At 39.3% G+C, this 20,199-nt stretch overlaps 1 protein-coding gene across 1 annotated transcript in view; it reads right to left on the bottom strand.

The window, feature by feature from the left end:
- Positions 1 to 20,199, bottom strand: part of LOC127449591 (neurexophilin-2-like) — an 83,044-nt gene that overhangs the window by 10,737 nt on the left and 52,108 nt on the right. The gene's annotated exons all lie outside the window — the stretch shown is intronic.

Raw genomic sequence — 20,199 nt, 5'->3', positions numbered from 1 at the left:
GGTGAGTCACTACGCCACCACGAGGACTTAGAGCGCATTGGGAATTGGGCATTCCAAATTGGGGAGAAAATACAATTGTAAATAATAACAATAATAATTGAAAAAGAAACCATGACCTATAGAAAGTTTAACACAAATCTCATAAATATATTATTTTATAATACGGCTTCAACAGTGATTACCCAATGTGCTTTGCACCACTTCATTATCATTCAATACATCCACAGCGCATAAACACCCACAGGTAGCGCAAACACTCACACCCGTGCCCACTTGTGCTTTGCGCTGGCACGAAATTGGTTAAGAAGTAACACACGGTTGCACTCACGAAAATAGAGCCCTTAATAACTTTATTCTGCTTCTCAAGTCATTTATTTTTGTTTTAAGGATGTGGGTGAGTAGTGGGTATTTTTTTATTTATTTATTTTTTTTTTACCAGAAATGAAGACAAAAACATTTTTTTTGCAGTGGGAAATAATGAGAATTACAATCGAAAAAATAGGCTTTATTTTCTTTAGCCAAAATATAATTTCTTATTTCTTATCTTTTTTATTTTGGGGTCAAATATGACCGGAGCATCTTTTGATAAGATTCAAGTAATTATGGATCATATTAAAAGAGCACAGACTTCATCGTTGATGAGAATACACATTGCTAAAATGAATTTCAGTCTTTTCAAGTACAGATAAGAAAAGAGTTCATGATGTGATGTTGACTATAGTGACAGAAGATTGTTAGCAGCATTTCAATTTGAGTGATGCATTTCCACATCTGTGGCAGCAATATAACACAGAAAACTGCCGTTTTTACAACAGCTGGCACCAAAATAAAGCACTCTGATATACTGTATATACTGTGCCATCTCTCTCTCTCTCTCTCTCTTTCCAGTGAGGAAAAATAATAACCCGTCGAGTCGAACAGAACACAGACGAACTGTGTATACATATGTATGTCTGGGGGGATTTAATATAAAGAAAATTTGATTACAGTGGCTTGAGATCTCGAGCGGTGTGAGGGAAATCACTTTATTGGTGCAGGGAGAGGAGAACACGAGGCTGCTTTTTGTGTTAGAGGGCCATTAATAATCGCTAACTTCATTTGAGACAGAATGAGCAAAAAGCATCTTAAGAAAGTCTTCATGAGGGGCTGGAAGTGGGAATTGAGCCGCAAGTTTCAAATGAGGTATCGAGGGAACGAATCAACCCATGTGTCAAATATACATGTCTCAACCGCACGCTGCTTTACAAGATCCATTAAATGAAGCCACAATTAAGAAGCTGTTTCATGACACAGAATCGATCACTAGTATGTTAGGGGTTTCTGCAAGTAATACACTTTTCACACTCTGACTAGTTCATTTAATTTCTTTAGAAACAATGTCCAACAGTAGATCTTTCCAAAAACTGTCCTTTTTTCAGTATTCATGAACAAATGTCATGTCCGAAACATCTCAAGTTATCATTCATGCTGCAAGCTGCTCTCGTAGAATCACGTAACTACACCTACATTTTTGCAGAATGATTTTTACATGCCTCGTTGTACTGTACCTATCGCGGCAGTTTCATGGTGAAATGAACAGGGGTGTAAAAAGTACTTTTTTTTTTCCTCCCCTTTTTCTCCCCAATTTGGAATGCCCAATTCCCAATGCACTCTAAGTCCTCGTGGTGGTGTAGTGACTCGCATTAATCCGGGTGGCGGAGGACGAATCTCAGTTGCCTCCGCGTCAGAGACCGTCAATCCGTGCATCTTATCACGTGGCTTGTTGAGCGCGTTACCGCGGAGACATAGCGCATATTTAGGCTTCACGCTATTCTCCGCGGCATCCACGCACAACTCACCACACGCCCCACCGAGAGCGAGAACCACATTATAGCGACCACGAGGAGGTTACCCCATGTGACTCTACCCTCCCTAGCAACCGGGCCAATTTGGTTGCTTAGGAGACCTGTCTGGAGTCACTCAGCACGCCCTGGATTCAAACTCGTCAGTACTGATGCTGAGCTACCCAGGCCCCCTAAAAATTATACTTAAGTGAAAGTATGGATACTGAATGAATATTTTACTCAATTAAAAGTCCAAGTATCTAGCCAAAAACATACTTGAGTGAAAGTAAAAAAGTATTCACATTAAGTGTTAAAAAAGTAAAAAGTATCTGTTTTCCGAGCTAGAATGAAATCAAGAGAGGAGATTGTGTGAGAGAGCACATTGTTAAATTCGATTTGTTTGTTAAGTCACCTTTTTACTGTCTCGGACATTCACAACCTGGTCAAAAAATAATGTTACAATAACTACATTTAGGCAAAATTATTTTTATGTGGCATTTTTGTACATAACACGGCAATTTCCAAGTGGAATGAACACTAAAGGCGCTAAAACAACAATGAATTGTATCCCCTTTCACTCAAATCACGAGTAAAACGGCAAAATTATCAGTTCATAAACACGTCATTTTCGCTCTGTTCCTCACATAATACTATCTTATGACATATAAACACTTTCACTACAGCACATGACTCATTTTAATGTTTGCATTACATAATCATCTACATTTACAAGCTTGCATCTCACATTTGCTTTTTCTGACACTATCGGTTAGGTTTAGGTTGAAGGTTTAGGATAGGGAGGTGGGTTTTGTTGATTTAAATCTCGATAGAACATTAACCTTAAAAGCCTCATCTGTTCCGGAGAATATTTCACTTCGGGAATTGCCCTGAGACGTGTAATGAACCACAGAATTTTATTTTGCAAAAACGTTGCCTCAGTCACGCAACGTTCATTGAATGGGAGAAGACACTCTCGAACTGTGATGTCAGAGCAAAAAATTCAAATTAGGCTTTGAAGAAAGTTAGTAATGTTGTTGGTTTTGTGAATTATTTACTCAGACCATTATTTGATAAAAGGTTTATCATTGCTGGTTTTATAGTTATTATTATAATTAATAGTTGCCTAACAACAACAACAACAATTCAGCAAATAGGGCCTAGAAATTCAAAGATAAGATTTAAATACGAAGGCAAGTGTAGAAATAAATGACATGTACACACTTAATTAGGAAAGCCTTTTGTTTTTATGTTTATATATATATATATATATATTTGCAATGTGAATGATAATTTTTTACTTCATAACTGTCCAATCTGTAGAAGTAGCAGGTGTTTAGAATAAAGTTTAGGACAAAAACCGTCAGTGTTTCACACTTCGTGCTCATAGTTTTGAATGAGTACATCACATTCAGTCATGTGCTCACATTCGGTCTAGTCGCACAAATATTTCAACGTATCCGTAGCTCAAATCAGATCCGAAATTCTGCCTCTGCAGATGGTCGGAACTCCACACAGCCGCCGTGCGACACTCTGGCCTCTGGTCTGTCATCTGTCGTTTGTCGGATGCAGTGAAAAGGCGGCTTCAGTCCAGTAAGACTAAAGAAAATTAACTTCAAAAATGTAGTGAGTACTTTTCAAGTTTAAATAAAATTGTAAGGAGTGGGGGCCTGGGTAGCTCAGTGAGTATTGACGCTGACTACCACCCCTGGAGTCGCGAGTTTGAATCCAGGGCGTGCTGAGTGACTCCAGCCAGGTCTCCTAAGCAACCAAATTGGCCCGGTTGCTAGGGAGGGTAGAGTCACATGGGCTAACCTCCTCGTGGTCGCTATAATGTGGTTCTCGCTCTCGGTGGGGCGCGTGGTGAGTTGTGTGTGGATGCCGCGGAGAATAGCGTGAAGCCTCCACACGCGCTACGTCTCCGCGGTAACACGCTCAACAAGCCACGTGATAAGATGCACGGATTGACGGTCTCAGACGCGGAGGCAACTGAGATTCGTCCTCCGCCACCCGGATTGAGGCGAGTCACTATGCCACCACGAGGACTTAGAGCGCATTGGGAATTGGGCATTCCAGATTGGGGAGAAAAGAAAAAAAAATAATTGTAAGGAGTAAAAAGTACTATTTGTTGTTTGGAAATGTAATTAAGTAAAAGTATTCTGTTTAAATTGCACTCAAGTAAAGCACAAATCCCCAAAAATAATACTTAAGTATTTTTACTCAATTACTTTACACCCCGGAAATGAACACTTGAGGCGCTACAACAAGGATGAGTTTTATTCGCTTTCACAGCAGATTATCAGTTCATAAACACTCTGTTCCTCACACAATGTTATCTAATGACATCTAAACACTTTTACTATCGCACATGACTCATTTTAACATTTGCATGACATTATCATCTACATTTACAAGCTTGTTCGAGTGTGATAAAATCGTGCGGTAGCTCAACTGAGAGAGCATTGCACTTGTGATGTAAAGGAGTGGGATACGAGTCCTGAAGAGCACGCGAGTCCACACGTGAACCCAAAGTGTCATAGAAGCAGCACAAAATGACACAATTGTGTTTTTCATCTCACATTGGCTTTTTCTGACACTATCGGTTAGGTTTAGGTTGAAGGTTTAGGGTTGGGAGGCCGCTTTTGTTGATTTAAAACTCGATAGAGCATTTACTTTAAAAACCTCATCTGTTCGGGAGAACATTTCACTTGCTTTTAGCGCCACACAGTGGACATTTCACTGCTAACTGCCGCCATACGTGTCATGAATGATGTAACGTCATTTTGCAAAGATGTCACCGTCACATGGATGCCATTCTGTGGACGAAATTAGATTTTAAACTTATCTTGCTAAGCCAAATTTAGCTAGCATTTTATATATAATAAATACAATTTAATTATTGTTTAAATTTTTTTCACATTCTGGATATACTGAAAAAAAGTACACAAATATTGAAATGGTTTATGTTTATTTCACTCTTTCTTTAGATATTGCAGTTTTAAAAAATTCAATATTTTGATGATGGGTTTTCATATTTTAAGAAAGAATGTCTGAGTTTGGGACAAAATCTACAAATCAACAAACAAAAAAATCTACAAATAAAAGGCGTTTAAAAATATTGAAGAAAGTTTCCAAGAAAGCTTTAAAGTAAAAATAATGCAGTAAAAAAACACTTAATTAAGTGTTAGTTACCATACCATGTACTGTGAAAAATTACATTTTATTTAACAAGACAAATGTTGTTTTTTTTAGAAGTACAAAGTATGATTTACCTCATTGTTAATATTGAAAATGTGTATTTTGTTTAACAAGAAAACACATGTACTTTTAAGGTGTGACCTATCACATTATATTTTATTGAAAAATTATTTTTCTTCTTATTGTTGATAACAGTTATGTACACTGGGGTGTTTATTGTTACATATTATGTTGTTTATTTAATGTTTATTGCATTATTTTAGTGTCATGTTTGTTACACAGATGGTTTTGTGTGTTTGTGTTATATTTATTTATATTTATCAAGCATATTTATTAAATTTAAGTCATCATATGGCCTTTTGTTTTACCACGTTTTATCTAAATGTCCAAAACAGATTTGTTGGTTTGTAGGCATATAAACATTATATTATTTAATGACTGTAAAATATACAGACACCAAAATGACATCCCGTAATACCTGAATACCTGTAATAAATACTACTTTTGACAGTGCATTTCTAGCAACCACAAAGGCCAGTTTTTGTGATACATTTAACAGGATTTATTTACAGTGTTCATTTAGCATAAATAAAAGAGTTAAAATTAGTTAGGTTTAATACAAATCAACCTCTGACACATAAAAGTGCTCATAGTTTTAGAAACGCCCCCATACTGTACAGGTCACAAGCACAAACGGTAGCTTTACAATTATGTAATGTAATGTATGCCACAACTGAACACTGAATTGATGGCAGAGTGTCGGTGGTTCCTGTGACTTTATCACATTCATAACCTCTCTCTCTCTCAGTCATATTTCTGCTGTAAATTATTCCACTCGTTAGTGTCCAGCGTTTGCAACCACACTAACACACGCTCCTCCCCAAGGACTGATGGGAACATGAGTGCCGCCCGCTCACGATTGCTCGCACTCACTTGACTCAACACTCCTCTAATTGGAGTTTTATTTCACACAGTCAATTCATTTCTCTCTCAGTCTCGGATACATCGATCGTCTGTCACCAAGACCACACACACACACACACACACACACACACACCGCAGAGGGCGAGAGAGATCGTGGTAACTCTATGATGAGTTATAAATCAGTACGAATCTAAAAGCATTCTTAAAGACAAAAGACACAGGGTCCTATTTTAAAAGTGCAACGCTATGCCAAAAGTCATGCATGCAAAGTCAATGCATGGCCATGAAGTTTTGGTATTTTCCTACAAGCATGCGCTAAGTCTAGGAGCAAGTTTGTTTGGTGAAATCACGCACACAAAGCACTAATGGGCTGGCTCAAGTGTGATTTAATTCTGAGGTTTATCTCCAGTTATTGCACCGTCTGCGTTATTGTTATTCTTTAACGTCTAATGTTATTCTCATCAGGATTTGGATGTATGCTCCATTAAATTATACAACATAAGTATTATTAATAATTTTCATCTACTGACACACTAATCATGGCTAGTATTAACAGTAATTGTATCGACACACACTTCACTTCTACCGGTTGATTTTGATTTGAACAATTAAATTAATTTATTGAAACACACACACACAAAAATTACACTTCAAAGGAAACTAAAGTATAATCAAAATAACGAAATGGTAAAAAAAATCACTGAGAAATATTATAACTCAAGTAAGAGTAAATAAGTAAATAAGCCAAAAAACTTTTCATAAAGTTACTTTATGAAAATTATATCATATATAGTATAAACGCTTCCATTTTTAGAACACAAAGACAATTTTTGTTCTTGAAAGAATTTGATGCTTCCTTTCACCAAGGATGCATTAAATTGATCAAAAATACTGACAAAATCATTAATTGCAATTATAATTACGGTTTGAAATAATTGTTTTAAGTGGTATTTATTCCATTTTTTCTTTACCCATGATGGCAAACATATACTGTGTCACCTATTCCTTACAAAAGCATTGTAAAGTGCTAATTTGGCACTCAAGAACATTTTCGTATTATTAGAATGATTGAAAATGGTTGCGCTATCATGCGGAAATCACAATACAGTGGGTTTTTTCCACATTTGTTGAGGTATTGAGTTCTTACAAGTTGCTTTACACTTACAAGTCACATTTTGGTTTTAAAAATAAGCAAAAAGAAATGCAATTCTCCTGAAATTCTATTTTCTCCTAAAGTCTATTGTTTTAGAGAGATGAAGGCTATTCATGCATTACTGTTTTGAAAAAAGAATCTCTAACCAGGATAAAGAGGGAAGTGGACGGCCAGATGCACAACAAAAAGACAAGTAAATCACAGTCTCTAGTTTGAGAAACAAACTCCTCACAGATCCTAAACTAGCAGCTTCTAAATACCAAAGACCTGCATTGCTGCAAGAGATTCGTCTCTAAACTACATAATGTGCATTGTGACTGAAACACATTCCTATTTCAGGTTTATTCTCATTCACATATGGCCAGGTATTTTGGCTATTAAGTTAACATACTGTACAAAACTAATATAATGCAATATCATAGAGGAGGACATTTATCCTCAATGATATTGCAGCAATTATCCAGATATGGAATGAGATTATTAAGCAAACTGTTATCAGACCCTACATGCCAACTGAATAAAATAAGGCAAAAATAAACATTTCACACAGTGTTTAGTGAGAGATATGATTGATTCAAACACTAAAAGTGGCTGTTCTGTATATGTATTCTTGTATTACAGTAGTAATAATAAAGTCTTAATTAACATTGGGGTTATTTAACATATAGAGATATTATTATTAATTGTAGCATGTGTTTACATTATGTTTTGTGATTTCTCACCTTCTTTATATAACATGCATCCCTTGTGCACTTTTGGACTCTAGCGGGTGAGGCTTTTCGGACAGATAAACAGAAGCGGAAAGCCCGTTTGTGCGTGTGATGGTGCGAGGAACCGGATGGCAGGAAACAAAAATAAATGTTCAGTGAAAAATCAAAAGAAGGTCGCAATGTATGTATATAAAGAGATTTAGCGCGTATAACTTTCTTCTTCCCAAAAATTCAGAAATATTAGGTATTTTTTGTACTTTGTAATTGTGGTGAAAATTAAATGTAGTGAAGTTGAATACTTCATTTTCAATCAACTCAAGTAAAAGTACTATTATTTATTTATATTTAAAAACGTAGAAATGTTTACAAAATGTACTCAAGTACTGTAACAAGAGTAGTTGTAATTCATTACTTTCCACCTCTGCTCCCATTAGATTTACCTTCATACAAAAGTCAGAGATCTCGATATGAACTTCAACATGTCTCATCGAAATCTCCCAAGAGCAAAAGATCTGAGCTCTGCCGTCCACATTTCTGGATGCCATTTCATTTGTGTCTGTTTTTAGGTCTCCTAGGAATTCTAGGAGAAACATCTGATACAAAGTTGCTACTTAAATGTAACATAAAGAATGCAATAGAATTGTCCTCTGGGAATCGCTGAATATAAAGGAAACACTCACTGAAATAAAGCCTTTGTTTTCAGGTCGAGGCATTTAAAATGTGTTTCCTCTTGGTTATATTGAGAAAGAGTTTGAGAACTCCTTATTTCCACAATAATCTTATAAGAAACTTTTTGCCTTCATTCTTTCCTTTAAAATGAGGGTCTGAAAATGACATTTAATTACGAGAAGAGAAATACAGCCCAGAGGAAAGAAGATAAACCACTGAGAGAGAGAGAGAGACACTCACACACAGACAGAGAGAGAGAGAGAGAGAGAGAGAGAGAGAGAGAGGGAGAGTTGCTGGATTATCATGAAATGGAGTGAGTGAGTTATAAAGTCTCAGAGACGAGTGAAATGAAACTGAGACTGATAACATGCAAAAGAGAGAAATAGTGAGAAAACTAAATTGACTGTAAAAAGAGGGGGGGGGGTGGGGGGTTAGCCGTTGACAGTGAAACTGAATCATGACACCAAAAGAACAACAGCATCTTATTTGTAAAAGAAAGGAAAAGTTCAAGGGATTAAATTACAGATCATGTCATTCCAAACCTGTATGACTTGTGTGAACATTCTGCTAAACATCTCCTTTTGTGTCCCACAGAAAAAGGAAAGTCATACGCAAGGACAGATTAAGCACTGAGAGGCCCATGGGCCGGTACACCGTGGAGGCCTCCGTGACGTGTCACGTGACTACGTTCACATGTATGCGCTACAGGACCAGATTTGGTTGGATTTTTCAAATTGACGGAAGAAAAGTTTGGCGCAATGTCTCACACGGCCAGTTATATGCACTTTTCAATTATGAACCGATCCAAAATCATGCATCATTAATAGGGATGTGCATGGTATTCAAATGCCAAAATCACTATTCAGTTATTCTGCATGTGTTTAGAGGTCTTCAACCCAATCTGAGTCCGACGGTACATGCCAAACCTACACGCTTGGGCCAGGTTTGGGTCAGTTTTTCAAGTAGGCTATAGCATAGGAATGGATGCAGTATAGTTTGCAGTAATGCAGTAGTTTTCAGCTAAAGTTGTATTGTTCACAGTCAGCCATGATTAATTTAATCCATGAGAGAAAGTATCCAATAAAGAGCGGTTACTGAGATTAAGCGAATAGTATTCGGCTGGTCATGTGATTCAAACTAGGACCTTCTCCACATGGAGCAAAACAGCTTTCATTAGGTTACTGATATGACTGCTGTCTTCATCTCATGTGAGTGCCCATGATTTTATGATGTTTAAAATGACTGTTCATTTCTGTAGGCGTAAATCTTTTTTAATTAATAAGAAACTGCAGAGAGCACCTTTGAATGAGTAAAGGTGTAGTGAGTCTTCTCATTATTAGCTCTGAAAGGAAGATTCTCATTAAAATGAGTCAGTTGTAACACATGGATAAAGAGACAAACAGCCTCAAACACTTTATTCACGCTAACGGTCAAACGGCAGCATTTCTCACCGCAGGAACTCCTCTCAAGTGAATCTTCTAGTGAACATCTTAGAGGAGAATCTTCCTTTTCATAATCAAAGTATACACATTAGATCAACAGATAATAATGATACAATAAAGCCACAAACGTCTGTGTGTTACAGTGATGTTACCACATGTGAAGGATGTCACGTCACAAACAGAACAGAGTGATTTATTGCTTTTATAAAACAGCCGCAACATGGTAAAAGACGCTAATGCGCAATAGGTAGTTACATTTATTTTTAATAATTATGGGTGCTAAACTCACCAACGTGCTAAAAGCCAATCAGAACAGCAATGCCAATGTTGATACTTAACTGAGATCTCCATAAAAGATCTCTGAACTATCCCTTTAATTCTCCTGATTCTCCTGTTTTATTTGCAAAAAGCCCAATCCACTCTACGTTTTGTGCATTTTTTGGTCTTTCATTGATGCACCGAATCCTCGGCTAAGGTTTGCATGACTGCTGATTTTTACTAGTCATCCAGAAAAGTCATCAACTAGTCAGCAAGTCAACGTTTACTTCATGTAACCAACTCACCACATGCCACGCGGCATCAGACGTCGCTTATAACGTGCTTTGTGAAAACGAAAGTTTCAGATTCACTTATTTTTACTTTCACGCAATTCCAGATACATTTGGCGGCTGTCAGTTACTATACAAAACTAGTGTATTTGCGTGTAATTATTACAATAATGTAATGTTCAAATTCATAGATACAGTATGATTCAAATATGAAGGTTTTGCATGTGCAGAAATAAATAACACATACATAGCAGTAAATAAAACCATCCCATCTACCGAAGTAGCAGGCTGTAACAAGGTTAAAATGGGAAAGGAGGAGGCGGGAACCGGCTGAACAGTCAAAGTAATATTTTAATTTAAACTTAAACAAAAAGATACAAAACAAACGCACACACGACAGCTGCATGTGGCTCTCTCTCTCCCGAACTGCCGCATCCATCTGCACTTATCCCTCTCCTCAGCTGATTAGCCTGATCGGGGGCCGGGCGTGCGTAGTCATGGCCCGGCCCCGCCTTCCTCCTAGTCACACTCCTCCCTCCTTTGCCTCTGGCTGGCGATCCCCTGGCATGACGTACATCACACCCCTCCTTCCGGGCGCTGCCCTTCCGGCAAGGTGGAGCGACAGTGAGAGACAGACGAGAGAGAGAATATAATTGCTCGCTAGTTCCCAGACACGCCTGGTCCTCGATCACTCCTCCACCCTCTGGTGGACGACAGCGCTCCTCCCCGGGTGGACCGGAGCAAGTCCTCAAACCCCTGGTAGATGGAACACTCCTCTGCATTCTCCACCGCTCCAGGCGTCCGGCAGCGAGCCCCTCCTCCCCTCGTGGACGGCGGCCATTGGCAGTGGCGAGGGCTCCACGACAGCGCATCCCTCCTCCTTCCTGGGTTTCGGCACCAATGTAACAAGGTTAAAATGGGAAAGGAGGAGGCAGGAACAGACTGAACATTCAAAGTAATATTTTAATTTAAACTTAAACAAAAAGACACAAAACTTAAACACACACGGCAGCTGCGTGTGGCTCTTTCTCTCTCGAAATGCCGCATCCCGCTGCACTTATCCGTCTCCTCGGCTGATTAGCCCGATTGAGGGCCGGGCGTGCGTAGTCACGGCCCGGCCCCACCCTCCTCCTCGTCACACAGGCGTTTCGGATAAAGTTTAGGACAAAAAAAAAACATTGATATTTCTCACTTCATGCTTATAGTTTTGAATGGAACACATCGCATGCGGTCTAGTTACAAGAGTTGAAATATTTTAATGCAAATCAAATCGTTTTAATGCAAATTCCAAATCTGCAGATGGCAGGAACTCCATGCAGCCCCCGTGCAACTCTCTGCTGGAAATGGATCTCACAGTCAGACTGCTGATTAGTCAACTACTGTTCTGCAAGACTAGTTGACTAGTAAAAATTTGTAGCTACTAGCAACCTCATAAAATCTCTATCTGCACTGTTTATCATATGGAGGTGATATGTGTGTGTCGTGAGTTGTGAGTCGTGTGAAACGCTTTTTATGGGCTCAAATATGAAACATAAAAAAGCTTCCGTGCTCCAGTCATCATCAGATTTTATCTGGAATACAGATCCGGTGCAGCATGGCTGCTCTGCATGCAAACTGGGAAAAATTCAACCAGAGAGCCGTAATTACGCCAGCCTAAAGGTGAATTTAAAAAATGACTCTCTCTCAGTGTGACATCACTCACACTCGCTGTTGTCAGGGACGCCCAGGGTCTCGTGGCAAGATGGGTAATGGGATGAAAGCAATTCATTTTTATCTTGGCTCAGTCATGGCTAAAGAGATTATTTATTACTCATGAAGTATACAGTCTGAAGGCATTCTGTTCCGGGGGGTTCAGAGAGATCGGAGAATTCATAAAAATACAGTCAATGTCACCGTGAAGCTTCAAGAGCGGCTAAAAGGGCTTCAGAAATCAGATTCAGAGAATATTAGATGTGCTGAGCTCTGAGGAACAGATGATGACCTGTATGAAAGACAAATCACAAATGAGATCTCTTTAATATCTCAATTGCTTCACCGAGATAGCAATAAGATTAATTAAAGAGCAAATGGAGACTTTAGCTGAAGTGACAGAAATGAGAACTCTAAATCTAGTGAGCTATGAAAGAGCAATATTCGAGTGGTGAAAGTTTCCTCTGAGACTAAACGAGTGCAGACCTAAAAGAAAAAAAAGAACAATAAAATAGACTCATGTTCATGGCCTTTTGTGCTACTACAGAGAGTATTGATATCCTGAATGCCAAAGATTCCTTAGAAACATGGTAGAAACTCAATATGGATCCTAATTAGAGCATAAAATTTGATATAAGACAGAAATATCAACTCGTATTGACACACAGCCAATGAGCATGAACGTTTTAGGAGTAGCAGAAACGAGAGCTCATGCACAAGAGTAATTATAAGACAATCAAATGTCAAACAAACATGAAATGTGTGTTGCAAAAAAAAGTAAATAGCATGCATATAGAAGCCTTTATTTTGGTCACACATTATGCATACATACAGTGAAATTTATTTGTTTTTCACATATCCCAGCTAAGCTAGGGTCAGAGTGCAGGGTCAGCCATGGAGCAGATAGGGTCAAGGGCCTTGCTCAAGGGCCCAACAGTGGCATCTTGGCAGTGCTGGGGCTTGAACCCCTGACCTCCTGGGCAGTAACTCAGAGCCTTAACCACTGAGCCACCACTGCCCCTAATATTAGTAGCCTTGTGTTTTATCACTTCTAATCACTAGGCATCCATATCTATATACAGCTCTTTTTTCTGGATCAAGAAAAAGTATTTTGAAACTAATCCTATAAGTGCTGGACCAATTTAGTTCTAAGCATGTGAGCCGGTCTGAAACATCAGAATTAGATTTGCAAGCTAATAAACAGGTGCACGTATCGATGGAGTGAGTGAGATAATATAATCGGAGTCTGTTCTGAGATCATTTACATTTCCTGTTAACGCTTAGAGTGTCCATAAAGACATCTGCTGAAATCTGATCAAGACTTAGAAGAGCATCACCTTTCAAAGCGTTTGATCACTGAAGACTGAAAGAGTGCATTATGTCTCAGATCTACTCTTACTGTACATCTCAGATCATAGTGGAGGTGATTACACTTTGTAGAAGACCTAAAATATATGATGACTACCAAAGATTCCCAGCTAAACTTTGCACAGTCAAGATTGGAAACTTTAGTTCAGGGCTTCTAAAGTGGTTTCACTTCAGGACTTTACATTGGACATCAAGTGGTGACCCAACAGAGTACCAAAATTGTTATATTGTCCAAAATTTCGCTCATTTTCAAGTGAACTTGTTAGCTCTCCAAATTCTTAATGATTATACGCTTAGTTGCATTTTGTATTTGCATTTCACATCGAAGCACTACTGGGGAAATAAGAATGTGAAATACATCACTTAAAACATCAAGAGAACAGAGCAGCATCTGCTTCAGGCAGCAGCCTTATCTTGCCTTCTTTTAATGTTATATTACTCTTATGGGTACCTTACTATATAGTCACCATTTGATTTAAAGCTTTCATTATACTTAAGATATGCACAGATTAATAATCACAGTATGACGTCATTATGTAATGCATTAAATATAATTATTCTAAAAATTCACAGTACAAAGGTTTGTCCTGAGCACCCCAGGCATGTAAGGGAACAGTGAACAAATCATTGTTGAGGTAAAATAGGCTACAATTTAAACAAGATTTCTACTTTTTTGTTGTTGCATAAAATATGTGGTGTGTGCCCATGCAAAAGTTGCCACCATGATGTTAGGGTGTTCTGAGTGGTTTCTAGGGTTATGCTATTGTTTGTTTAGTGGCCCAAGTCATTTGAGACCATGTATGTAGCACAAACAGTGTGGGACAAGGGTTTGTTCTAAACCTCAATTTGTTCAATGTCTTTATAAACTCCACTAAAATGAAATTTATTCAGTCAGTTTAGTATGCTTGGGGAAAAGCGGTTTGATGGTAGAAACAAGGAAAGCAAAGAACTCTGATTAAGGGTGTGTTGGTTTTCTTGGTCCGGATCAAAAAAGAAAATGATACATTTAGTCCTGGTTCGCTTAGCATTCACACTGAACCTAAAGATACAAAACAAAAGGAATCAGGATAAGGTCACAACCTGATTGGACAGCTTTTATGACGTATATTTTGTGACGGAACATCCAAAACAATGCTGGCTTCTGGGCGAAATGCACTCGTTGGATTTATGTATATACACTATATTGCCAAAAGTATTCGCTCACCCATCCAAATAATTGAATTCAGGTGTTCCAATCACTTCCATGGCCACAGGTGTATAAAATGAAGCACCTAGGCATGCAGACTGCTTCTACAAACATTTGTGAAAGAATGGGCCGCTCTCAGGAGCTCAGTGAATTCCAGCATGGTACTTTGATAGGATGCCACCTGTGCAACAAGTCCAGTCGTGAAATTTCCTCGCTACTAAATATTCCACAGTCAACTGTCAGTGGTATTATAACAAAGTGGAAGCGATTGGGAATGACAGCAACTCAGCCACGAAGTGGTAGGCCACGTAAAATGACAGAGCGGGGTCAGCGGATGCTGAGGTGCATAGTGCGCAGAGGTCGCCAACTTTCTGCAAAGTCAATCGCTACAGACCTCCAAAGTTCATGCGGCCTTCAGATTAGCTCAAGAACAGTGCGTAGAGAGCTTCATGGAATGGGTTTCCATGGCCGAGCAGCTGCATCCAAGCCATACATCACCAAGTGCAATGCAAAGCGTCGGATGCAGTGGTGTAAAGCACGCCACCACTGGACTCTAGAGCAGTGGAGACGCGTTCTCTGGAGTGACGAATCACGCTTCTCCATCTGGCAATCTTATGGACAAGTCTGGGTTTGGCGGTTGCCAGGAGAACGGTACTTGTCTGACTGCATTGTGCCAACTGTGAAATTTGGTGGAGGGGGGATTATGGTGTAGGGTTGTTTTTCGGGAGCTGGGCTTGGCCCCTTAGTTCCAGTGAAAGGAACTCTGAATGCTTCAGCATACCAAGAGATTTTGGACAATTCCATGCTCCCAACTTTGTGGGAACAGTTTGCGGATGGCCCCTTCCTGTTCCAACATGACTGCGCACCAGTGCACAAAGCAAGGTCCATAAAGACATGGATGAGCGAGTTTGGTGTGGAAGAACTTGACTGGCCTGCACAGAGTCCTGACCTCAACCCGATAGAGCACCTTTGGGATGAATTAGAGCGAAGACTGCGAGCCAGGCCATCTCGTCCAACATCAGTGTCTGAACTCACAAATGCGCTTCTGGAAGAATGGTCAAAAATTCCCATAAACACACTCCTAAACCTTGTGGAAAGCCTTTCCAGAAGAGTTGAAGCTGTTATAGCTGCAAAGGGTGGGCCGACGTCATATTAAATCCTACGGATTAAGAATGGGATGTCACTTAAGTTCATATGCGTCTAAAGGCAGATGAGCGAATACTTTTGGCAATATAGTGTATATATATGGTGGTATTTTTACCAGCTGAGAACAAACAAAGAGCAAATGAAATGTGTAAAGGTGGCAAAACAGCGCCAGGAATTCCTCTGCTGCACACACAAACGAAGATATGCTGCAAGGACGGCTGACGACGGAAGGTATGCTTGAGGTTAGGCAAATTACTTCCTGTTATTGGTCCATTTAGACATCTTTGATCCATGCTCCGTTCATATATCAATCAAGTTCGTTTGGAAGCGGACCGAGACCCACTATTCAGGCGGTGTCGGTCCGCTTGTTTAGTGTGCTCCAAGGTTCGGATTGCAGCGTTCACACTTGTTCAAATGAACCGCACTAACAGAGCAATCGCACCAGAGTTCGTTTTAATCGAACCAAACCTACCAAGTGTGAACACACCTTTTGTTGCTTGTGGTCAAATATTGTGCTTGAGCTTTGTAGGAGAGCTCCGGCTTGATTTCAGGCTTTATTCGCCTCTGTGGCCCTGAAAGACTCTACAGATAATGCACATTCTCATCACAGCACCCCAGAGCATACACTCCACCGTTACAGACCACCAAGACTGAGTAACTTCACAGGCCATAGATCACCCGCACACGCACCCATCCCAGAGGAGCCTGGCAAGTGCAGAAGAGAATCATCCATACTAACAAAACTCACAGCTATCCATCATTCAGAGAGAGAGAGAGAGAGAGAGAGAGAGAGAGAGAGAGAGAGAGAGAGAGAGAGAGAGGGAGAAGAACGACTGAGAAAGTGAGAGTGAGAGGAAAAGAAAGAGAAAAGAGAAAGAGAGAAAGAGTGAGGTTAGAACAGCTGGGAGTCACTGTGTCTATACTGCAAGCGACTGATGCACAAAACAAGGTTTTCATTATAATTAAGGCTGTCAATCGATTAAAATCTTTAATTGAATTAATTACATGGTATGTTCTAATTAATCACAATTCACCGCACATATAAATATGCCCCTCAAATAACAATAATTCAATATATAAATAATTGTAAATAAAATAAATATATTATCAAAATAATAACCTTAATGTGTCAGATGAGTAAAGCATTGATAACACAATATATTGCTTATTCCAATATTACTGAGCATAAGCCAATCTTTGGCCTATAGTTCACAGCAATCCTTTTTGCAATTGAATTCGTCAATCTGTCAGAGATATATTTATTATAATGGCTTGTCTAAGGACAAGTCAGTGTACACATGCATCAGACAGACATTTTTGGAGCATCTTAAACAGGGGCGGACTGGCCATCGGGAGCATCGGGGCTTTTCCCGAAGGGCCGACCGTGAAACGGGGCCGAATGGGCTGCCGCGTTATGCAGAACGGACCACAAAACAGCGGCGTGATATGCTGAAGGGGGCAGCGATATGCCGAAAAGGACAGTGACCCCCCAATAATTTGTGCCATATTACAGACAGTGACCCCCCCCCCCCGCTCAACAACATTTGGGGCAGTTTCTATGTAAAATCCCAGGCCGATTTCTCTTCCCAGTCCGCCCCTGATCTTAAACATACAGTTTTTAGGTCGCTGTCAAGTTTAACGTAGTTTGAAACCTAGAAAAACACTTTTGATATCCCTGCGTTTGGATTTGCGTTCCATCAAGCTATGTTTGAACGCAAGAATGAGACTGTGCTGACTGCTGTGGGTAAGTGTGGTTTGTTCCTTGAATAAGATGCACATAAACAGCTGAAGATTCATTTACTGCCCCCGGAGAAAACATGTGGTACTTCAAGCTTGAATTGCTCCGATGGTAGGAATACTGTATACCTTATTACAGTATGGACGAATAATTAATTTAAGTAAATTTTTTGAATGCATTAATCAATCGCACTGAGTTATAATCAACAAAACTGTCTACACTACAAGCAATTGACACAACAAAACTGGAACGTTGCTGCTATAAGCAACCAAACTGTAGACACTGTGAGCAATCAATGCAAAAAAACTGAAACGCTGCTGTTATAGTGAGTGAAATTTTTCACATTGCAAGCAATCGACGCAACTAAACTAGAACATTGCAATTATAATAAACATACGTAACTGTCCACACTGCAAGCAATCGATGCAACATAACTGGAGCACTGCCTATATAATAAATAAAACTACACTGCAAGAGAGTGACATGTCAAAACTAGAATGCTTTCGTTATAATCAATGAAACAAAACTAGAAAGCTGTTGTTATAATCAACTAAACTGTCCACACTGCAAGTGAACAATGCAACAAAACTGAAATGCTCTCATTAGAATCAACAGAACTGTCTACACTTCAGTAATCGATGCAACAAAACTGGAACTCTGCTTTTATAACCAAACAAACTGTATACAATGCAAGCAAACAATGCAGCAAAACTAGAATCCTGTGTTATTATCAGCGGACTGTCCACATTGCAAGCAACTGACACAATGAAACTTGAACACAGTGATATATACTGTATATAGCACTTGATCGCTGACACAACGGTAAACTGCCTGCAGGAGGTGAAGCCACCGGAAGTGTTCGAGCGGCCATCTTGGTGTGCCCAAACTGTCATAGAGCATCAGTGACTGACAGGCAAAAACACCCCAGTTTCACCGTCTCCGACCTGCGGATACGACAGTTGCTAACCCTCTAGTGACAATCATGTTCAGCACAGCGATCCCCAAAGGAAGCGGCAAAACTGTCCACAAGTTTTGAAAAAGCTGTAATATCTGCTTGTTTTGGGGTGACAACACCTCCTTCCCCAAGAGGATCCTTAAAATAGTCAAACCGGGATTTTTAATTCACCTAAAATGCCCGGGATTTGCCTGTTTTCATATTGAAGCGCTTTCTGTAGTCATGCATGGATATGTGTCATACATTACGTGTTCGTTTGCATTTAAACCTAGCGTATCAGCTTAATTTTAACTGGCTTTGCTTGTCTCCCTCAATCTCAGCGGCCACCGTTTGTGTGTGACAGAGGGAGAGAATGCACGCTCTTATTCAAGTGACCATGAGTGAACAAGGCACTTTTGGATGAAAACATAAAACAAGTAACTCTGAATAAACACTTAGATGTTCAAAATAAATATGTCTGACAATGTCTGTTTGTATCTGATATACTGTACATAACTCACTCTGGCTTCCAAGAAACAAGAACATTTCCTGACTTTAAATAAATAAATAATTACATGTGTGGGATATTTGCGTTGTAGGGATGTACAGGCAGATTTCAGATATAAAATCAGTGGTTGAATTACTAATGTATACTCACTGAAAACAGAAGATTTTCTATTAAGTCAATAGGCATAATGGAATATTTGAGAAATATGGTGGCACAGTGGCTTCACCGTAATGACGTCATCAGCAGTCCAGTTCTATACTATAAATCAGTTCTTGAGCACTGCTGTTATTATCAAAAAATCTATATACTGTACACTGCAAGCAACTGATGCAAAATAACTAGAACATTGCCATTATAATGAAAAAACTGTCCACACTGCAAGCAATCGATGCAACAAAACTGGAGCACTGCTTTTATAACCAACGAAGCTACACTGCAAGAGAGTGACAAGACAAAACTAGAATGCTTTCGTTATAATCAACAGAACTGTATGTACTGCAAGCAAACAATGCAACAAAACTGGAACGCTGCTGTTTTAGTCAACGATACTTTCTACACCGCAAGCAAACAATGCAACAAAACTGGAAAGCTTCTGTTACAATTAACCAAAGTGTATACACTGCAAGCAATTGATGCAAATTAACTAGAACACTGCTATTATAATCAGCAAAACTGTCCACACTGCAAGAAAACTGCCTTTATAATCAATGAAGCTACACTGCAAGATAGTGACAAGACAAAACTAGAATGCTTTCGTTATAATCAACAAAACTGTATGTACTGCAAGCAAACAATGCAACAAAACTGGAACGCTGCTGTTACAATCAACGATACTTTCTACAATGCAAGCAAACAATGCAACAAAACTGGAACACTGCTGTTACAATCAACGATACTTTCTACACCGCAAGCAAACAATGCAACAAAACTGGAATGCTGCTCTTATAATCAATGATACTTTCTACAATGCAAGCAAACAATGCAACAAAACTGGAACGCTGCTGTTACGATCAACGATACTTTCTACACCGCAAGCAAACAATGCAACAAAACTGGAACGCTGCTGTTATAATCAATGATACTTTCTACAATGCAAGCAAACAATGCAACAAAACTGGAACGCTGCTGTTACGATCAACGATACTTTCTACACCACAAGCAAACAA

This window comes from Myxocyprinus asiaticus, chromosome 12 (genome assembly GCF_019703515.2).
Source record: "Myxocyprinus asiaticus isolate MX2 ecotype Aquarium Trade chromosome 12, UBuf_Myxa_2, whole genome shotgun sequence".
In the NCBI taxonomy this organism is placed as follows: domain Eukaryota; kingdom Metazoa; phylum Chordata; class Actinopteri; order Cypriniformes; family Catostomidae; genus Myxocyprinus; species Myxocyprinus asiaticus.
The sequence above is the reverse complement of the archived record's forward strand: the minus strand, read 5'-3'. Positions and strand labels throughout refer to the sequence as shown.